This window comes from Benincasa hispida, chromosome 11 (assembly GCF_009727055.1).
Source record: "Benincasa hispida cultivar B227 chromosome 11, ASM972705v1, whole genome shotgun sequence".
Taxonomy (NCBI): Eukaryota; Viridiplantae; Streptophyta; class Magnoliopsida; order Cucurbitales; family Cucurbitaceae; genus Benincasa; species Benincasa hispida.
In genome coordinates this window covers 12,357,272-12,367,631 of record NC_052359.1, presented here as the reverse complement: position 1 = coordinate 12,367,631, position 10,360 = coordinate 12,357,272, and positions in this window count along the sequence as shown.

The window sequence follows — 10,360 nt, the reverse complement described above, 5'->3', positions numbered from 1 at the left end:
TATAGCAGTTTCAGTGGTTCCACCATTTGTGTCTTTAAGTCATAGGATAGAATTGATTATGCCTGGTACCTCTTATCTGGGATAGAGGACGTTGAAGTTGGTCAACTATTTTTGAGCAAAAAGAACTTGAAAATGAGATTATCTATTTTATCCATCAACAAACATTTTGAATTTAGAGTCAGGAAGTCAACCAAATCTCTGTTCACTGTCAAATGTATTGGGAAGACTTGTAAGTGGAGGCTTCGTGCAGTGAAAATGGAAGGGTCTGATATATTCAAGAGTACGAAGTACTGCAGTTTGCACACATGTTCCATTGGAATTCCGAATCACGACCATAGACAAGCAACTGCTACGGTTGTTGGTCAGTTGATTAAAGATAAGTTCACAGGAATAGGGCATATTTATAAACCTTGTCATATCATTGAGCATATGAGGAGATATTATGGTATGAACATAAGTTATGATAAAACGTGGCATGCAAGGGAAGCCGTGTATGATCTCACTAGAGGTACTCCAGAATACTCATACTCCATACGACATGCTCATGGAGAAGCATTAAAAATAGAGAATCCGAGTATAGTCTTTGAGATCAAACTTGAAGATGAGGTGCATTTCAAATATATGTTTATGGCATTAGGGCCTTGTATTAAAGGTTTCGCAAGCTGTCGGCGTGTGATACTTATTTATGGGGGTCGCACTTGAAAAGAAAATACAAATGCACCATGTTGGTTGCGGTTTCTATGGACGGGAATAATCAATTATACCCACTAGCATATGCAATAATGAACAATGAAATCGATCGATCATGGAAATGGTTTATGTCAAACTTGAAATGCAGTATCGAAGAACCTGATAATCTGGTGTTTATGTCTGATCGGATGGTATCTATCAGCAATGCTATTCGTGCATTTTTCCCACGACATTTCATGGATTGTGCACATGACACATAGAAAAAAAAAATTGTTACAAACTTTAAGGATAACACAGTTGTTGGGATATTTAGAGATGCAGCAAGGACATTTCGTATGACAGAGTTCCAGAAAAAATGGGACGAACTCCGTAGTTTTCGAGACGGTGCTGTCACGAAATATTTGGAAGACATCATCTTCAAAGGTGGACAACCAAATAGAACGAAGATTTGATAACATGACATCCAACAGTGCAGAGTATTTCAATTCGTTAACTAAAAAGTATCGACTATTGCCCATAGTATGCTTGATTGAACATGTTAGAGGAATGCTCCAATCATGGTTCAAAAAAAAAAAAAAAAAAAATTACTGGGCATCTCGAACGACAATGCACTCTGACTACTTGAAACCCGATAGGCAAGTGAGGCCAATAAGGGCAGACGATATCGGGTTGAGCCTATTGATTGTTATCGAGTCCACGTGCGAGGTAATCAATTGGACAGTATTGTCAATCTTCACACGAAGGAATGCACGTGTAAGGACTTCGACTCACTTGGTATCCCGTGTTTGCATGCAATTGTTGCTGCCAAGGAATGAAATATACCCATCTAGAATCTTTGCAGTCGCTTTTATACAGTGGATTCTCTAATGACTGCGAATGTAGAGCCTATAAATCCACTTGGCCACATATCTGAATGGAAGAGACCTCCTGAATATGTAGAAAAGATTATCCTTCCTCCGAAGTTTGTGGCACAAACCGGGCGACGGAGAGTAAGAAGAATACCATCCAGAGGAAAATTTCGCAGATAAATGAAATGTGGTCGATGTGGGAATTATGGGCACAACTGCCAAAATTGTAGCGAACCGCTCACAACCGTGTAACGTGCTAAAAATGCCAGAAACTGTGACATAAACACCTCTCATCTAGTTTAGTTTATAACTAACTTATAACATTTCATTTGTTATAAATACTATTGATCAATTTTTCATACGTCATACTTGTAACATACTTCATCTTGTAACATACTTTCTAGTTTTTCATACTTGTAACATACTTCATACTTTTTCATACTTGTAACACTTCATACTTCATACTTTCATCTTGTAAAAAAAACAATAACAAGCTGGAGTATTTCTATAATAGCAATCTTCATGTTGTAACATACTTTCTGTTTTTTCAAAGTCTCGCTCTCTTTCAAAATCTCGCTCTCTCAATGTTTGAACTTTGAACCTTAAACTTTGATATAATGTTTTATATACCATTGATATAATGAAAAGAGCAGTAGCTCAATTATACATGTTTTGATAAATGTATAATATTGAACTTTGAACTTTGATAAAATTATTTTATACATGTTTTACATACATAAAAAATACATGTTTTTACATACACAAAAAATACAATAAAAAAATACATGTTCTATACACATAAAAAATATGGAGTATTCGCCCATAATTGACACGCTAACTACATCCTATATTCACTCATTTTCTCCTGAGTGATTATGAACGGATCAGCACTAGTCACCAAGTGTTCTAGTAATTTTATTGCAAAGATGCCACAATTAAGTGACCCGTGCTATATGTCAACGTTCATAGGTCACGAGATTTTCCAACAGGCTATGGATAGGCCTGGCTTTGAACGATCCACGTCATAGTATTGAAGTAGTGATGATACAGTGACAGTCAATGGCTCTAGCCAATTCACCAGTTTTGTCATTGGTATGTGTGACGGAAGTGAATCGAACATGAATATGTGGCCTCTGTTAATGTCCATTGCAAGGACCATCCAATGCTCACTGATATTCATTGTCGTATAAACGAAATCCACATCTGTCCATTTGACATCGAATTTACCGGTGATGTAGTCTTTGTACGTGTCTTCATAATCCCATGCTAAGGCAGCCTCCAGAAGTGTCTTATTCTTTATTCGTTTAAATACCTCGCCACAAGCATTAAGGTGACTTTGCCAAATAAAATGAGAAGTTAAATAACGAAATATACCATAGTAAAATGACTCTGCACAACAAAATATATCAAAATTTACCGTTACACCAATTGGCAAGATGGTGAACTTATGCATGCACATGTCAGGCCAAATATAAAATTTTTCTTTCATAAAATAAAATAAAGTATTTATGGTTTGCACAAAAAATTACTATGTCAGTAAAAGTACAAGATATCCAACTGTAAAGAAGTCAAGACTAGGAAACTTACATCGCACTCAACCCACGAACTCGAGGAAATCAATTCCTTGAAGAATTCTTAGCAAGTGGTTTAAAGGAATTCTCTCGAACCTCGTTGTCGATATTCTCATCTGAGATCCAGCCCATCATTTCTATAACGATATTGTGTGGAACGTCATGTGCTACGTTGTATGCAACAATCGCTTTGGATAGTGATGTAGTTACACCTAGGAGAGGATGTTGAACCACACTTTTCTTCTTTACTTGAGTTGGAGGTGTATATTTATCAACAGATTTCCTCTTACGAGTAGTTCTTTGAGATTCCTACATAAACAGATAACAAAAAGTTACTCATCAAGAAATATAAAAATATAAACAAAGATCACTGATCAATAAATTACTCACCAATGTAACTTCTTCTGTGGTCGTAACAATACCAGAAGTGTCGGCCTTTGGGATGTCAGACATGTCGACCTCTGTATGTGGTATGGTGAGTAAGGTAAACATGCCAGGCTCTATTTGTGGGACATCGGCTTCTATAGGTTCGACATCAGTTGGTGACGTTGTGGTGGTATTGGGCTCTAGAGGGGGGATGGGAGTAGGTGAAGTGGTGGTATTTTGAGGCTCTACAGGGGGATGGGAGTATCAGAGGCAGTCGCATTAGTGGTATCAGGATCCTGAGATGGGATGGGTGCCCTTGTCGTCTCCTCATTCACCGTGGAATCCTTCAATTAGTAAAGTAAAACAATGAGTTCACGAATGCGTAAAGACATAAAATGATAGTAAATGCAAACCTTGCACATAGACTGCAACAGTGACAGAATGGCCAACAATTGTCCTTTCATGCCTGTCATGTTTTCCTTCATATTGGATACACGACTATCTAAACTCGATACACGGCCATCCAACCTCGATTGTGAGTTTGCGAGGTCTCGATCATTTACATGGACCCACTTCTCATTCCATTTGTGGCAGGTACGAATAAATAGAATCATCAAGATTGGCTCCTTCCCTGCGGGCAGCACATTCAGGACACTCCTCATCCATAGATCACTCTCTATGGGAGTCCGCAAGATGGACATAAGGTGGGTTCAACTTGTCTTCATCGTGTACGTCCCCCACCACATCATGAAACATATCATCACTAGGTGTGTATGTCTCTCCTTCCACCCTTCTACATTCAACATCCTCGTGCTCAAAATGTTCGTGTTCGTCCCTTCCCTCTACCCTTCCACATTCATCATTGTCATCTCCATGATGAACGTCACCGCCACTTTCACTTTCAGAACTACCCCCATCACTACTCGACCTATTGCCACTCTTAGCACTATCATCATCAGCACCTAGATCAAATATAGGTCGTCTATCCACTAGGGTATCCCAAAGCTCCTTCTCAGCATCTGTCATGACAATACCCTCTTTAACCTTTATCTGCATTAATAACCCAGTAAACTAGTTAGTGTCAATTTAATAACTAAATAAACATATTATGCATAGATTAAACATACACTGTTAGACTCGAATATCTCTCTCTTGAGTACTTTGAAAGACACTGAATGGGAGCATGATCATCATAATATGTATGGCAAAGCCACCTTGCTTCTTCCTCCGCAATGTTCCCAGCTATCGATGCAGCTAGGTACGTCCATACCTAAATAAAATTTAACATATTTTAAGAACAATAGTAATGTTAAATCAAACAACATGATTATTATGTTAAGTAAATTTACTTGGAACGCTTGTGGAACTCCACGCAAAGAGTACTTCACAACGTAATTTTTATTTCCATTCACCTTCGTCTTGTATAGACTACTCTTATCATTCAACGCAGTCTTTAGAGCATCCAGTGTCCTCTCCCAAATAATAGTACCCCAATCAAGACTGTTGTAATACTCTATGTTTTGAACGTCCTTAAAACGTTTGAGGTCCACTACATTTTTCTGTTTGTTCTTTCCCATCATTGTAACCTCAGTATAGTAGACTACTGTGATCTTCACAGCATCCTCATCATTTTCAAACTCCAACTCCTTGTATTTTTCTTCAAGTAGATGGATATGTAAGGTGTCCTTAGTCATTATATTACCAAAATACTTGATTGCAAATTCATACGAGGACTGCTCATTCTGATCAACTCGTGTTAGGGATCGCCACAAACCAGTCACCAACAAAAAATCATCCTTCGAAAAAGTGACGACCTTTCCACAAACAGAGAATGATATTGAGTCAGGTCTCGTCTTCTTCACTTCTCTCAGCAACATATGATGGATAATTGGGCTATTAAACACCATGTCAACATCTACAAATCGCCCAAAAACTGTTCTCTTGAACATGTCTAACTACCTTGGGGTAAGCTTCTCCTTCACAATCTTGTTTGCATTAGCAATGTAGGCTGTCTCTTATACACATCTAGATGTGTATAAGAGACAGGGGTATTCTAAAACGTGTTTCCATCTTAAATCAATCAAATCGGTCGGCTACGGGTATTCTAAAACGTGTTTCCATCTTAAATCAATCAAATCGGTCGGCTACGGGTATTCTGAAACGTGTTTCCATCTTAAATCAATCAAATCGGTCGGCTACGGGTATTCTAAAACGTGTTTCCATCTTAAATCAATCAAATCGGTCGGCTACGGGTATTCTGAAACGTGTTTCCATCTTAAATCAATCCTGCATGAAATAAAGATTCAATCAGTAAACTCCTTCAGAAAAAAAATTATAAAAAAACATTCTGTTTAAATCTCGCTGGTATCGCTCTCGTTGGCATCGCTCTCTCTGGTGTCGCTCTATCTAGTAACACTTACTTATCTCGCTCACATTCTCTCTTTTTACTCGTCTTCAACCCATCGAAAACCAGAAAAACAAACAAAAAAACCATAGGTTCACAGTATTTCTAAACCTCAAAACGTCTTACCCTTTCTGGTGTCGCTCTCTCTGGTATCACTCTACCGATTTCACTCATACTTATCTCACTCACAAGCTCTTTATACTCGTCTTTAACCATAAAACACATCGAAAACCAAAAAAAAAACAAACAAAAAAAACCATAGGTTCACAGTATTTCTAAACCCAGAACGACCCACAAAGCCCCATTACCGATCAGTTTAAGACATTTTCAGGCACAGATTGAAAGATTTACCGATTAGATTCGATGTCGGCGGCAGTGGAATCGTTTGCAAGCCGAAATGATGGATTCTAAAGAGTTTTTAGTTTATGAGCGATAAGAAGCCGTTACACTTGGAAAATTTGAATGAAGAGTTTTTAGTTTTGGTTGGTTTTCAGTAAAAAGGTAAGAAGATGAAGAGGTAAGGGTAATTTACGTAATTTGGTATGGCGATGATGTCAGCAGAAGGTCAATTGACATTTTGGACCCAAAAAATTGGTCATTCGTACAAATTTCCCATTAGAATCTTGCTTAGATAAAGATAAAACTAATTTTAAATTATCTTTATATTTTTCTAATGAGATTAGAAAAGATTGCATGTTTGTATATTAACAACACAAATGTTCGTACATACTGTTTATAAACTATAGGACATGAGACCTTAGGGCATCAACCCCAACAATCTCCCACTTGTCCTAAAGCGAAGTGGGGTGTATAATAAACAAGGGCATAAATGCCCAAAACAAGAAAATCTCCCACTTGCCCTAGTCCAACCACGGGCGATCTAGTAGACCCATGCTCCGTAGAGGACCCTCAAACACTGTAGCCGTGAGAGCCTTCGTAAATGGGTCAGCAACATTGTGCTCCGAAGCGATCTACGTGACGATCACGTCTCTTTGATGCACTATCCCGCAGATCAGATGATACTTCCGCTCTATGTGTTTGCCGCGCATATGAATCCTTGGCTCCTTGGAGTTTGCCATTGCCCCATTATTATCACAATAGAAAGTAATGGGCCTAGACATATCTGAAACAACTTCCAGGTCTGTCAAGAACTTCCTAAGCCAGACGGCCTCCTTTAGGCAGGCTTCACGCAAGCTGCTAACGTACCTCACCTCATAGTGGAAGTCGGCGATAGCACCCCTGCTTAATGCTTCGCCAACACTACAAGCCTCGCCTCGGCACGTTTAAGAGGTAAGACTGACCCTGATGTGGACTTGCCGAGAAGTCCCCTTATCAAGTTTGAAAGTCATGTCAAATCCGTGTATCCTGTAAGGATACAAATCCACTCCGAACCAATTTACACGAGCATGTAGTCCCATGTTATCCAAAAATACTTGAGGATGTTCTTCAATGCCGGTTCAAGTGACCCTAGGTCCGGGTAGTTAGGGAACTGATACCTAACTAGACTAATGCCCACAACGTAGCACATGTCTGGACGAAGTACAGAGCATTCCCGCGTACATCAAACTGCTAATGGCAGAACGCATATGGACTTGTCTTATCTCGCTCAAGACCATCTATGAGGCAATCTTATAGGACCACAGCTATTTTTTTCTTAAGACAAAAGGACTCCATGCCTGAATGAAGTAGGCAGACACCCCTCTTGGAGTCCGGTATCGATGTATTGAAGCAACATGCTTGGTTGATCGATGCCGTGAGATCAAGTGCTAGCACTTTGTTCTTTGTACTGAATCCCAAAGATCTGTATATCTGTAAGTGAAACAAACTGAAGCCTCTCCTTAAATCTTCAACTTTGGAATGGGTCGCGTAAGCCAGTTTCTTAACTGCAGTCAGTAAGACCTACAATTCATTCCACAATGAGTAGGGATAATACAGTTCTAGCATAACAACATCTAAGAAGACTCACTGAAAGACGATTGATGATCTTCTTGTAGAACACTTAGGATTCATAACGTTTTGGTCCAAAGCCAATTACGACTTGATCTGTAGTGAGCCAAAACCGTATGTTCCAAGATTCAGAGACACCTGTTTCAGTCATAAAAATGGGACCGATTGCAGTTTTGCAAACACTTTTGCTCTTGGACCTTGGGGCTATGAATCCCTACCGGGTTGCACCATATAAATGGTCTCCTCAAGATTGCCATTTAGAAAGGCCGTCTTGACGTCCATTTGCCAGATCTCATAATTATAATAAGCTGCAATGGATAGGAGGATGCGGATCGACTTTAACATGGCAACAGGTGAGAAAGTCTTCTCATAGTTGACTCCCTCTACCTGGGTATAACCCTTTGCCACAAGCCAAGCTTTGAAGGTCTGTACCTTCCCATCAGCACCCCATTTGCGCTTGTAGATCCATTTACAACCTATAGGGTGAACCCTATCAGGCTGATCTACAAGATCCCATACTGAGTTGAAGTATATTGACTCCATCCATCTCGAGATCCATGGCCTTGACCCATTCATCCCGGTCAACATCATCCATTGCCTTTTTATAAGATAATGGATCCTCAACGTCGCCATCTGCTACCACAGCAAGGATTTCCGTGAAACCCAGATAGCGAACGGGTGGTTCGCAACCCTCCCACTACGTCGAGGTTCCCTTAACTCTTGAGGTGGAACCGACCTACGGGATGAACTCCCATCAACAACTCTTGTTGATGTAGCAGGCTCTTCAATAACTTTTGTTGAAGTTTCAGTAGTTTCATTGGAAAGCTCATGTAACACGACTTTAATTTGTGGACTGTGCTCCCTTATATGATCCTCCTCTAGGAAAGTAGCATTTGTTGAAACAAACACCCTATTTTCCGTCGGATCATAAAAATAACCCCTCATGTACCTTTGGGGTAGCCTACAAAGAGGCATAACCTCGACCGTGGTTCTAACTTCTAGGGATTAGCCTCAAGCACATGTGTAGGGCAACCCTAAATGCGGAAGTGAAGTAAAATAGCTTTACGCCCGTTCCACAACTCCAAAGGTGTTCTGGCAACACCCTTGGAGGGAACACAGTTGAGTATGTACACCGTAGTCTCCACTGTGAAACCCCAAAACGAGTCTGGTAAGGAAGCGTAACTCATCATCGAGCGAACCATGTCTAACAAGATTCTATTTCTTCTCTCCGCTACACCATTCTGCTGAGGTGTACCCGACGCTGAGAGTTGGAAAACGATTCCATGTTCTATCAAATAGTCCTGGAATACGAGTCAAAAACTCTCCACCCCGATCTGATCGAAGTGTTTTAATCCGTCTATCCAATGCATTTTTAACTTCAGCCTTGAAATCTTTGAACTTTTCAAATGATTCATACTTCCGTTGCATAAGATAAACATACCCGTACCTGAAGTAATCATCAATAAAACTGATAAAATACTCATAGCCACCTCGGGCTCGCATATTCATAGGACCACAAAGGTCAGAATGTACTAACTCAAGAGGCTCATTGGCTCTAGAACCTTTTCCAGTAAAAGGTCGTTTAGTCATCTTACCCTCAAGGCAAGATTCGCACACAGGTAAAGAATTTTCTTCTAACTCACTTAGAAGTCCATTTTTCACCAATCTCTCAATCCTATTGAGATTGATGTGCCCTAAACGTAGATGCCAAAGTTGGGCATTTTCTTTTGGAGAAATTCGTCGACGTTTTGATTGAGTTACGATAGTTCTTAACATTTCAGTATTATGAAGGGAATTAATGGCTAACAGCCTTGGCACATATAAATTTGATTTCAGATTTGCTGTGCAAATAAAATCACCATCTTTATGAATAAACACTTTATTCACATCAAAAGAGACAGTATATTTACATTGCAATAAACACTTTATAGAAATAAGATTCATTTTTAGTTCAGGAACAATATATACATCATTTAAAAAAGAAACCTATTATGTAAAGTAACTGGAGTCCTCCCACTGCCACAATTGAGACAACGTGCCTGGTGCCTACTCGCATCGTCATCTCACCAGCCTCCAGCTGTCCCCAAGATCTAATCCCCTGAAAAGGAGAATAAACATGGTTAGTGGCGCCTGAATCAATTATCCAGGTAGAATCATCATTCTCCACTAAACAAGTTTCAGGCATAAGTAAATCACAATTGCCTTTATCAGCCTTGGCTGCTTTCTTTTCTTTCAGATACTGAGGACAGTTCCTCTTCCAGTGTCAATATTGGTTGCAATGGAAGCACTTTCCTTTAGTAACTTGTGGATGCCTCCTTGGGGCGATAGGCGGTGGGTTAGCAGGTGCCTTCCTTTTTCCCTTACCACCCTTCTTCTTCTTCCCCTTTGCAGAGTTAGAAGTAGAAGGTGTAGACTTCGTTCCTGAGGTCGAACCTCTATGGAACGTCCTGGAGGATTAAGGAACATTTGCTCACCCTTCTGCCTCTTCTTACTTTTCAGAAAAGATTGGTATGTCTGCAACTCGTTGAGGAGAG